Below are 13,057 nucleotides of genomic sequence, written 5' to 3'. Positions count from 1 at the left end.
AAACCCTTCCAGGGATACATCCAGGGTCTCTGCCACTTCTTTGATTGTCATTCTTAAAGCCGAAGAAAAAACTCTTCAAATTTCCAATATAGCCACAATTCCCAAGCAAAGAGTAATTTGCTTCTTTTTCCAGCAATAAAGGAGTTAATATTCCAGTCCTGTTGACATCATCTGGCCAGCACAGTTCTTATCTCCCGCACGTCCAAGAATGCAAAACAAATTTGGTTCACAGCGCCGAACAATTAGTAACATACAAAAACAGCAGATTCGTCTAAAGAAAGTAGTCCAAGAAAAAGTAGTCCCAGACATATATCAATCAAATAATCATCTATATCAGATTTTCTCTTCGGGTAAGTTGCCCCTCATCCATTTTAATCTTTATAGTTTCCAAATTCAGGCCAGCTTTTTGCCATAAAAAATAAGATAAGCTTTTTAAATTTTCTTTCCTCCTCCTTAATTCCTTGTATAAAAGAGAGAAGTGTAACTCACCCAGGTATCTTGATTTCTGATTCTTAAACAAATCTCTTTTACTGTAGTAATTTAAGCCAAATGATAAGATTAGACAGAAGAAAGCTTGCCCGTTGTGGATCATTCCAGCTTGCTGGAAGTCCTAACTCCGTCCTCGGCTGCTAGGTATGCCTTCTTATCCCAGGGAATTCCTCATCGATTCCAGCCACCGACAGCCTAACGAAGTTTCTGTGGATAATCTTCGGTTCACCCTTGCCTGGGAGAACATTTATACCAGTCAAAGTTCCCTTTTGACTGATTTTAAACTGAAAAAAGCTTCCTCTGAGACAGAGCTCATCTCAGAGGCAGCCACAGGCGGACCAATCCTTCCGGGAAGTTCCGCGCCTTCCCAATCTCCAAGTGGTGAGATTTCAGGGGTCCCTGCGCTCATCCAGGGTTGGTTTTCTTTGGGAAGAAGGTCAGCGGAGACTGTGGTGTCTTTATGAAGTCTGGTTGATTTATTTACACACATTCCAACCTGAGCTTAGGATGGAGGGGTTCAAGGCATCAGCAGTCCAATATCCAGCTTTCCCATTTGTGTTACAGGAGGCATTCTAAATCCATGGTGCAGAGAGACAGCCTCTCTGCCTGCCTCCAGTTCCCAGCCTTTCTCTAGAAATCTCTACACACTCAAAGCACAAACCTCTGCTAGCTACCAGGAGGAAGGAAGCTCTCCTGAAGAGTTTCAATGACAAAAGGATGTTCCTGGCCCATTCACCAGTTGCTGGACACTTGAAAGACCCATTAACAACCTGGCTACTCTATTATCTTAACAAAAGAAACTCCAGCAGAGCCAGCCCCTCACCCCAAGGCACAGGATTCCAAATCAGAGGCTGGAAGGGGACTCACAGGGATCATCCATTCCAACCCCCAAACCCACAATGATATGGAGGCCAAGATCAGTCACCAAATGTTGTTATGATTTTACCTCTCCCTCCATACTTTTGAAAATCAGGGATGGTGAAGCTTTTTCAGTCTGAAAGTCATATTCAGTCATTGTCAGCCTTCCAAGGGCTGCATGTCAGTGGTGGATGAAGTCAGATGGGCTCCTTCTAGGAGGAAGGCAGTATATACATTTAATTAATCAATCAATTAATTATTGAATTAATTGCAGGACCAGTGGGAGGTGTGGTCTGTGGAGAGGGGGAGTGGTCTGGACAGAGTCCCAATAGAGTGGACTGCAGGGCTGCATTTTGCCTCCAGGCCTGAGGTTTTCCACTCCTGCTCCAAATGCTTCCACTGTCTGAACAGAACTAATGCTATTAGAATAGTATAGAATAGTAGAGTTGGAAGCGGCCTATTAGGCCATCAAGTCCAACCCCCTGCTCAATGCAGGAATCCAACTTAAAGCACGCAGAACAGGTGGCTTTCCAGCTGTGTCTTGTATGCCTTCAGTATTAGAGAGCCCACAACCTGCCGAGTTAGTTGGTTCCATTGTCATACTGCTTTGATTTGGATTCTTGCATTGAGCAGGGGGTTGGACTTGATGGCCTTATAGGCACCTTCCAACTCGACTTTTCTATGATTCTATGACTGCTCTGACAGAGTACCTTGAATTTGGAAATTGCCTCCCATGTGTATGAAGCAGCTTTTTGAGATCATTAGCCTTTAAATAAATCCTAAACACACTTACTAGGAATGTCCAATTGAACTTACTGAGATTTATTTCAATCAATATGCTTACAGGAGTGGCCAGGGAAGGCACTTGGCACTAGTGTTGCTACCATTTACCAAGATGGGTGGGGTGAATCTACCAGTCCCATCAGTGTGCCACCCTACCCTGCCCCCATACCATCCCTGTAAGTGGCAGCAATGTCAGTATTGAGAGGCTAGGTCTGCAGCACCATCCCTCCCTGCTGATGATTCCTGCATGTTTAGGATGATGTCATAATGCTATAATCTTAAAAAGACTGGGAGTATGTAAGCCAATATGCTTTCAGGATCATGCTGTACAGCTTGAATACTGAAATCAGCTTACTTAAATGCCACTGAATTCATCAAAGTATTTGTGTGATGAAAGTTTTCTGTCGACTATGAAGCTTTTGAAGGCAACCTTGCAGGCAGTTCTCATATGCTTCATGCTCCTTCCCCATCACATTCCTAGCATATTTCCATGTTGCTTTTCTTTAGCAAAAATGAGATTTATTTATTTATTGTATTTATTTATTGTATTTATATACCACCTCATAGCCGAAGCTCTCTGGGCAGTTTACAATAACTAAAAACATTAAAAACAAATATACAAATTTAAAAACACACCTTTTAAAAGCAATTTAAAACAACTTAAAACACATGCTAAAATGCCTGGGAGAAGAGGAAAGTCTTGACCTGGTGCCGGCGAAAAAGATGGCGTCCGGCAGATAACAGCAAGTTTGGTCGCTCTCAACCCTGATATAAAACATCAAGCTAAACCAAACTAAACTAGGGGAATAATCTCTGTCCCACTCATTTTGTTGCTTTTTTCTATGGGATGTTTTTGTTGGCTGGGCGTTTAGATTCTGCAGGTCTGCCTCCCGTTATCTCCTTTGGTGTTTGTTTGCTTCCTATAACCGACTGTCTGGGAGAAACAAAGATAGCTGCTCTTTTAGAAAATAATGAGACTGTGAAAATAAAAATCTGGACTTAACCAACAGACGAACAGAAAAGGAAAATAAAGGAAATTCCCGGCTCTGAGAAGGTTTGGGAGACACCAGAAAGTGAGTAGAAGTTAAACCTTTTTTAACTAGAATTGGCCAAAAACTCAGTTCTAGACTGGGGTGATACCCAAACACTCTAACATGGTATACATGAGAAGAGATTACCTGACTCAGGGGCTTGATATTCTGGAACTATCAGCAGTAGAAAAAAAGCCCAAACAGTTGAAAATCACCCAGTATTTCTCTCCCAAAGAGCAGACAAATTTATCTGGTACGTTGAAAGAAAAAGGCCAAGAGCTTACTTTGGAGGAAAAGGGCCCTGAGTCTGCTAAAACTTGGACTAATGTTGAAAGCAGCAATACAAGGAAAGAGACTGTAAAGGGCCTTCTCTTGGATACACCTATGGATTGGTCTCTGGATTTAAATGGAGCAATCCAACTGGACATTCCTGCTTTTTTAACTCCCTCTTTGGCCCAGGAGTTTGCGCAAGCAGAAAATTTGGCAAGCTCCTTGATAACAAACAAATTACAGGTGGTAACTACAGACTTGAGGGATATGGAAAAGGGATCACCTGGGGCTGGCTCTGATAGCCTACACCTCATGGCACAATCTCCGATTATTACATCAAGTCCCACCAAACTATTGGAGGGGAAAAGTGTACTGAGTACAACCAGCTATTTACCCTTAGATTGTTGGCTCTTTACATTGACTAAGGACATTGAACACATCAAAAACTTTATTTGTGAGGCAAATAAGCTGTTAACTACGCTTGTGGAGGCGTATAGTAAACTCCCCCTCCATTCTGATCCTTTATCTCGATCTAACATGGCTCAACCGCAACAAATGTCCCAAGCAAACGCTAAACAAAAGGACAAGGGAAAACAGGTGACCAATTTAAGAAGACACCATGGTAAAATGGCCAGACCATCTAAATTGAGTAAAAAACATCAAGCGCCCTAAATTCCGTCAATATGTTAAAATGAATTTCTCCAAACTCTTTAAAATTCTAGAGTCACTCACTGACTCCAAAAGAAAACAACATGTAAATCATCCAAAGCAGTCCATAACTAGTGACCAACTTAAAGGAACTGCTGAACCTGAGATTCTAATGGCGTCTGCTCATCTAAAGGATTCAAAATCTCCTAAATATAATCAGAATACTTTAAAACGTATGTGCCCTTATTCCAATACTAGGGAGGTCAAGATGCAGAGTCCCACCTCAAAATGGCAATTAAAACTTATCCGTAGGAAATTAGTACTGACAGACTACCCAAAACCATCCGGATATCTAACTCAAAGGGAGCGCAGAATTCATCTGTTGCATCTACTCAACAGCGTTTTGCCCAACTGGTTCTCACCAGCAAATATATCTTCAGTGGAATATCTATACTACAATAGCTACATGGCGCGAGCAGTGGTGAAGTTTGACTCCTGGGAGCATGCGGATCTTCTGCTGCAACATGAATTCAGTCTATGGCACCATGGCATTGAAATAAAGAGATTTTTTATGAACGTAGCAGTGCCACAACCCCTTTGCCTAAAAATTCCAACTAAAAACCTGACAGAAAACTTTGACACGAAGCATTTAGCAAAACACGCAGAGTTAAACTCGAGCCAGGATGTTTCCACACATCCGGACCAACAAGTTCATCTTAGCGTCTTTACAACTGAGCCTCAACAATCCGAATTGACCCAAATACCTGCGACCGAGGAAGAAAGTGGCCCATATATCGAGGAGGAAGTAAGACTGTTGGAAGCTTATATAGATCTCTCAAGTGAGGCGCAATTTGACATAGTTCAAAGATTGCAAAACTTGACATCGCTACTTACTAACAAATCTTTAAACGACGTACATCCTAACCAACCCTTAGAAGGAAAGTCTCCATCAGAAACCTCCTTGTCGGGATCAGACAGACTAACGGAATTGGTTGAAGAAAACTTAATGACGGCACCAACAGCAACGTTACAGTCTTTGAAACCATGATGGAGTAGTACTCAACTCCCTACAAATCTTTCCCTCCTTTCCTGGAACATTGCGGGAGCAAAATCTAAAATTACTGATCCATCCCTTTTGATTTATCTTAAAAAGTTTGATGTGATTTTGTTACAAGAGACCTGGGCTATAGATCCAATAGATATTGATGGATTTATGACATACCATGCCAGCAACACGTAGCGATAAAGGTGGTCACCCTAAAGGCGTCCTCTGTATAATGGTTACCCCCAAACTAAGACTACAATTGAAAAATCTACCATGTTTGCCAGGACTGGCCATGACTCTAGTTCTTAAAACGAAGGAGTCAAGTCTGTTACTGATAAATGTCTACTTTCCCCCCATTAGACAGAAGAAACAAATTGAATCTAGATACCAATTATTAGAGGAATACATACTTAAACTATTAGCATCTCACCCAGAGGCCATAATATTAATAGCCGGCGATTTTAACGCCAGAACTGGCCCTAGTGATGAGAAACTGTATAAGCATTTCCGTCAAATTCCCCCTATGTCATGCGAGAATTACAAAGTTCCTTCCCGCTCCTCGAAAGATAAAGGGGTAAATTATGCAGGTTTTTCTCTTATACAGATGACTTATAGACTGAACTTTACCCTGGTAAATGGAACTGTTGAGGGTGATTGGTCTGGTGAATATACATATCTGTCAAACGTGGGATCATCCACTATCGACTACTTTATTATTCATAGGGACTGGTTCAATATGGTAGCTTCCTGTTCTGTTGATATCCGAACAGAAAGTGACCATTTACCCCTTATATTGTCACTTATATGGGGATCACAAGAGATTCACCCCGTAAATATCCCAACTTTAAACTGGGAACCTGTTGAGTCCATCTCTAGGGTACGTTGGACAATTAAAGTAGAAAAACACTTTAGAGAGATAATATACTCTCCATCCATGGTCCGGCTCAGAGAAACATTACTATCAGCAATACAGGGAGAGCCTACAATACAAGCTTATCAGAAGACGCTTTCTGAGGACCAAACAAATCTGACCATGAAATCTACTCCCAGAGGGAATAAAGGTTCTAATTGTCATAAACAATGGTTTGACCAGGAGTGCCAGGCCCATAAGAATCTTCTGATCTGTAAATATAGAGAATATAGGTTTCAAAATCTGACAGAAATACCGGCGGAATATAGAGAATTAAAACAGAGTTATAAAAATCTAATTAAACAGAAAAAGTTAGAACTCCAGAAATCATACTGGCAAAAGCTGATCATGGCCTCTAGGATTAAGAACACTACACTATTCTGGAAGTTAGTTGCTAGAGGATGGCCAAATTCAATATCAAAATTGGACTCCCATATTTCAGTAAACCTATGGGAAAGTCACTTTCAAAAGATCTATGTAAGTGATCAGAATAAGACCAGTAATGTTGAAATACCGTTAAAAGATCTTCCTACCTGGCCCCCAGTGACTGAGAGTGAAGTGATCACACTAATTACTTCCCTGAAATTAGGAAAAGCCCCCGGTGCTGATAATATCACGGCTGAAATGATCAAAACTGATCCCAAGTGGTGGGCACCTATATTAGCTACACTCTTTACGAGTATAGATCAGACGACCATCATCCCTGAAGACTGGGGTTTAGCTATTATTGTTCCAATATTTAAGAGAGGAAATAGAGCTGATCCATCGAATTACAGACCCATAAGTCTGTTGAGTGTGATCAGCAAATTATATGCTAAACATCTGCTAGCAAAACTCCAATTCTGGCTTGAGCAGGAAAATATACTCGAAGATGAACAAGCTGGGTTTAGGGTAAATCGTTCTACACTTGACCACCTAGTTGTTCTAAAACATCTAATAGACAAATACTCAAAGCGCCTGGGGGGGGGTTATATGCAGCTTTCATAGATTTTAAATCTGCATTTGACCTTATCCCCAGAGACAAACTGTGGGCTAAATTAGAATCTGCAAATATTGATAAGAGACTGTTATTGCTTATACGTACCCTTTATTCAAATACTTACGTTCGCATCAGATATAATAGTGTTGGCAATTTAACAGGGCACATTCCAACGACAAATGGAGTAAAACGGGACTTCCCAGGAGGATCCTTATGCCTGTGCAGCCTCTGAGACGAGCTCCGTCTTGGATGAAACTTATCCAGTTTAAATTCCGTCAGAAGGCTCTTTTCTGACTGGGAATAATTTCTTCCGGTTAAAGAAGAAACGTGAGATTTCCCACATAGCTTTGTTTTGATTGTTGGAGTCTGGAATTCGTCAGAATTGTCTGTCTTCCAGCAGCTCAGACAGAGCGAGGATTTTTATGCTAGCTCAGCTGGATAAGTGACCCGTTTTTTTTTATACGGATTAACAGGCAAACATCCTCCTGTCTACATTCATCATTTTCTTATCTATACAGCTAAAGAGATTTGTCAAAGTAACAGCAATTGAGATAACCTAGGTGAGGTAAGACTTTCCTTTTTTTATTCACGGAACTAAGGGGGAAGAAAATATAAATAGCTTATCTTTTTTTTTATTGCAAAAAGCTGACATGGAAAATAGCATTTTAAAGATTACAACGGACGAGAGATTTCTGATTGGAAGAGATAAGAAATCTTTTTGATGTATGGCTGGGACTATTTTTCCTGATCTACTTTTTTTTTGACGAATCTGCTCATTCTCTCTGCTACTAGCTATTTCGATGCTGTGAACTAAAGCCGTTCTTACACTTCCGGGCAGATAAGAGATAAGGGCTGTCTAGCGTGTGACGTTAGTTTGTTGGAAAGATTAACTCCTTTGTAACTGGTTAAAGAAATAAGCTGCTCTTTGTTTGGGACATTGAAAATTGAAGGAGTTTTGTTCCTTTGGCTTTAAGAATGACAATTAAGAAGATCATGGATGTACAAGAAGGGACTTTATCTCTAGAGATGTTTCAGAAAATAATGAATGGGATTAACTCAATAAAACAAGAACTGAGAAATAATAGACAAGCGTGGAGAATTGAATTTCACGAAATGAGACAGGAGCTGAAAGAAACTCAGGATTCTATGAGAAAGGAGAATAAAGATAGATCTGGAAAACAAAAAAAGGATGAAAGAGAAATTAAAGGCAAGGTTCAAACTATGGAGATTGGCTTAATTATGGACATGAAAAAAGATTTGGATTTCCTGGCTGTGATGGATCGTGGAGACAAATATTACAGTTTGGAATTCAGCGCTGTCCCTGAAGGAATTGAAGAGATTGGAGATAAAGATATTATCGGTTCAAAAAAATTCTTGGACTGGAAGGATTTGATGGAACTTGAAATGGAGAAAGTTAACAGAATTAATCCCTGTTTTGTGTCAATGGAAAAACCTTCAAGAGATGTACTAGTGTATCATGTGGAAAAGAGGAACAGAGATGCGGCTTTGCAACAATACTTCAGTGATACGTTTGGATTTGATGGCAAGAAAATATCTGTGATGGAGGAAATTCCTATCAGACTTTTATTATATGACTATGACAGCAAGATTTTTGGGTGCGTAAAGATGGAAGATGGAAGATGGACCCAATATGGATAATGACAGAAGAGCGATTTAAAATTACTGGACTTAGTAGATTTGATGAGTTGGATTAATTGGCATGTTTATTTAGAAAAAAAAATTGATTGACATATATCTCAAGGATTGGAAACTTCTCTTTGACTTTTTGTGGAAGATTAAAATGATATGATGTTAATGAGATTTGAAACCAACTAAGATAACCGTTGGAGGAAGGTGATTTTATAATCTATTAAGAGATAGGTTTGTTATATATTATAGATTTATAGCTGAACTATGACAAATCGGAAGTCAATATTCTTTCTTTTATATATATATATATATATATATTTCTTTTTGTATTGTACTAGTTATTGATTTGTGTTGTTTTCTTTTTGTATTGTTTTGGTTTTGAAAATTGGAATAAAAATTAATTAAAAAAAAAAGACAAATGGAGTAAAACAAGGCTGCATATTAGCTCCAACGCTTTTCAATTTTTATGTGAATGCCTTAATTAAAAGCCTTGCAAAAATTCCTTCCTACCATCCTACGCTCTCAAATAGGCCAATTTCAACATTGTTATATGCTGATGACGCTGTGTTAGTTTCTCTTTCACCAGTCGGTCTTCGGCGTCTCCTTTCAGCTCTTAGTAATCACTGTAAGACTGAGGCATTGGTAATCAACTATGAAAAGACCAAGGTGATGGTTTTTACCAAAAAACGCACAAAACACCGATGGAATCTGGAGGGTAATGCTATAGACCAAGTAACTATCTATAAATATCTTGGCATAGTATTACACTCATCAGGTACCTGGCAAGCTCAGGCCAAATGTGCGTGGATAACTGCCCAAAGAAGTGTAAATGCCCTTCTTTCTTTCTACTATACTAAGGGTGGCCAACATATTCCATCAGTCTTAAAAGTATTTACCTCCAAAATTGTCCCACAACTACTATATGGTACCCAGGCTAGCGCATGTACAAACTTTTCCTTATTAGAAATAGTACAAACAAAATTTCTTAGGTCCATTTTAGGAGTTCCATCCTGTGTATCAAATAACATCTTATGCCTGGAAGCTGGTCTTCCAACACTGGATTCACGTATATGGATCCTTAAATTAAAATTTTGGTTAAAATTAGTGTTTTTTCCGGTGGGATTGGCTCCTTTAGTACTTACTGACTCCTTCCATTCGGAGTGGAGAAATTCCCTAGTACTAAAACTTACATCTTTAGGCCTATCCCCGCCCTTTCTCCTTTCTATGGGATTCCAACAAGCTAATTTATTAATTACCAAAAGAATTTTGGATACGGAAATACAAAATCAACGCTCTTTTAGACATATTAATACAATTGGGGAACCACGTAGCTCGCCCTATATACCTGCGAATCACTTGAGGATCTTAGTGGACTATAGAATAAGAAAAGCATTCACGAAGGCCAAATACAATGTTCTACCCTCTACCTTATTAAACGGTAGATATCAAAAAATACCACTCCTAGAGCGTGTCTGCCCATGTGGCAGTGGCTCTTTAGAAAACATCAACCATGTCTTGTTAAATTGTGAGTTTTACAATGAGTTAAGACAGCGATTTATTACTCCTCTTCTCCAATGAATCCCAGGCCGAGACTCTGCATTATATACAAAATACCTTTTAGCAGATGTGGACCCTTCTGTTACATTCCCAGTTGCAAAATATTGTGCTGCAGTAATAAAGCAACGCACCTTGCTGGTCCCACATGGTGTTTTATAATTTGATAGTTTTAAAATATCTTAAATCAAACAAAATTTTGTTCATTTTAGTTAAATGTATGTATTATTGGATATTGTTTTACTGCTGGTCTTTGACCGTATTAATAAAGATTTGGATTTGACCTGGTGCCGAAAAGATAACAGTGTGGGCGCCAGGCACACCACATCAAAGAGATCATTCCATGATGTGGAAATGATGGAGAGAGAGTATCTTCATTGCCCAAATTAACCAAAATCAATAGAAACAGGTGAGCTTAAATTTGCAAAGGACCATGGCTACATGGTAAGAGTCTGGTCCTATGCAGTATCTATAGTCAGCTAGCACTTTGGTTCATGAACTGGACTAAAGAGTTTCATAACCCAAAAAGCAGTATGAGCTCCTTTGGAAGGAAGGATAGGATATACATTTAATAATAAATAAATAAAGATCTACTAATAAATTATAAATAATAATAAAATATGGTATTGTTACCTCCTTTCCGATCTTTTTCCCTTACAAGCTCGCTACGTGACATGAATTGCTAAAAGTTGTTATGAGTTAGAAATTGATAGCGATTGGGCGTACAAAAGATAGCTATTTAAATTAAAGATCTGGCTGATCTCTGGAGGAAAGATTGCTCCTTCCAACTAAAAGATACCACTTAAGTGAGGAATTTTGGATTAGCAACAGCAGTGTAGTTATCCAGGATCCCAGAGGGTCTCAGACCCCTTAGTTTTTTGGGAGCAGGGTCCCTATGTCTTCAGTGTCCTTTCCTGCTGATTGGAGCCAGAGTGAAAGGAAGCAAGTCAGCCACTGGGAATACTCTTTTCAGTAGTTAACACACACCTCTTTGTATGGCAACCAAGAAGAGAAACTCAGCAGAGGAAGTTCCTTACTTTACAGCATCTGAGTATATTTGCCCATATATGTGCACAGCAAATTGTGGCTCTAGCTGAAATGCAACACATGGAGATCTGCATTGATCTTTACAATGCATCACTAAGCAAAAGTACTCCAAACTAAGTAAGAGGCAGAAAGCTTATTTTATTGTATACTCTTAGAAGTGGGAGTGGCTGTGAGGAGGCATGGTGCGACTATCATGAAGGAACATTGCACTTCTGAATTGACCACTACACTACTGATTAGCAAAACAATAGTTGTTTGCTTCAAGTACCCTGGAAAACCAGGAAACAACATGCAAAATATGTGGTTTGGTCAGGATGCTCATTCAAGATGCCCATCTGGATGGATAACCTTTCTTAACATTCTTTCTCACATACACAGATCCCACCCCTTCTTACATGTGAGTCAATGAGAATCCAAAACATTAAAGGGTACATTTTACCTTCTCATCACAGCTTCAGTGGTTCTTCATACATCTTCACATCACTCTCAGGGGACACCTTTAGCACAGTGCTGGATATTGCACCTAGAGGTCTGGTAAGGGTTCTGTTGCTTGGTAGCATGACACCCCAGGTAGACCTTTAGAGAGTTGAAATAATGTCAAGCATAGAATGTCCAGTGATATTCTGGTGAGGTATTATTTGGGTTTAAAACTTCTTAGATTCATTCCCAGGGCAGCACACAATAGTCTCCAGCAAAGGATTTCACATCTCGAGGAAGTGTGTTTTAGTGGTCACATGTGGGGTGGACTTGGATGTAGGTTCTGACATACATATGTAACATGTAAGCATAACTAAGCTGTTGCGTTTTTCTGCATAGGATTGGACTGAAACTCTTGGAAAGGAAAGATTGCTGCAAGGGAGTTAGCATCATAGGTTAAGCAAAAACAGTGATTGCAGACAGAGAAGGAGGAAGACTGGGTTTATTATTGTTGCTTGCCTATCATTCTACTTGTCAAGCTGAAAGTTAACCTTCTGGCCTTCTGCTTGTTTTTAATTTGTAGTGGAGGATGACAATGAATGATCTGCGTGGGACCACAGGTTTTTTTTTTAACTAAAAGAAAAGGTGTTGTTCTATGTTTTTATATCCTTTCACAAGTCCTTTTTTTAAAAAAAAAAAAGTTATTCTATGTAAATGAGTAAAAAGTAATTAAAATCTTATCAAAGGTTGCATTAAACATTTTTAATGAAATGTGTGGTCTGTCCTTGAATAGAGACTGAGGAGATACTATCTGGACCATGGGATGCAGGGATTTTTTTAAGGGCAATGGAATAAAGTATGGTTCATAAATTAACCAGAAAAAAGCAAAACTACTAGACAAAGTTGGTAAAGCCATTATCATTCTGGAAGTCTCTGTCATAATATTTGCTTATAGGAGCAGGTGTAACCCCTATGGGTTATATTGGTTTGGTCCAGTGGGTGGAGAAACCTTATGGAAGGATTGTATTAAGGAGTTGAGTACAAACCGTGAGGAAGCTGAAGAGAAAAGGAGCTGTTAATGCCAGGGAGTAAGGACTAGGCCCTTGTCACCTTGAATTAGGTAATGGGGTTTTACAATTATGTTTGTAAAGGGGAGGGAAGAGTAAATTAATTCTTTTGTGGCTTTATGTATTTGAATTTAAATTATATTTTATTTAGGGCTTTGAAGTTTGCAATTGGAAAATTCCGAATTTTCTCTACTGGACTTTCTGCAAGCAACTTCTTCATTTATGTCTTGCTGAATGCATTGGACTTTGGGAATTATTATGTTAAGAAGATATATGATATATTCTGTTGGCATACATGGTGTTATGTTC

At 39.3% G+C, this 13,057-nt stretch overlaps 2 long non-coding RNA genes across 2 annotated transcripts in view; one reads left to right on the top strand and one right to left on the bottom strand.

Annotated features, from left to right (window-relative positions):
• The window catches only part of LOC133382359 (uncharacterized), a 19,001-nt gene extending 15,563 nt beyond the window's left edge, over window positions 1-3,438 (bottom strand). The window contains exon 1 of the long non-coding RNA XR_009761923.1: window positions 3,309-3,438. This is a non-coding gene — a long non-coding RNA (uncharacterized LOC133382359). The remainder of the gene's footprint in view (window positions 1-3,308) is intronic.
• LOC133382360 (uncharacterized) lies at window positions 2,890-13,057 on the top strand. Its single transcript, XR_009761924.1, has 3 exons — window positions 2,890-3,203; window positions 12,265-12,326; window positions 12,900-13,057. It is a non-coding gene; the product is annotated as an uncharacterized LOC133382360 (long non-coding RNA).

Source organism: Rhineura floridana, chromosome 3 (genome assembly GCF_030035675.1).
Source record: "Rhineura floridana isolate rRhiFlo1 chromosome 3, rRhiFlo1.hap2, whole genome shotgun sequence".
Classification (NCBI taxonomy): Eukaryota; Metazoa; Chordata; class Lepidosauria; order Squamata; family Rhineuridae; genus Rhineura; species Rhineura floridana.
This window is presented reverse-complemented; position numbering and strand designations above follow the sequence as displayed.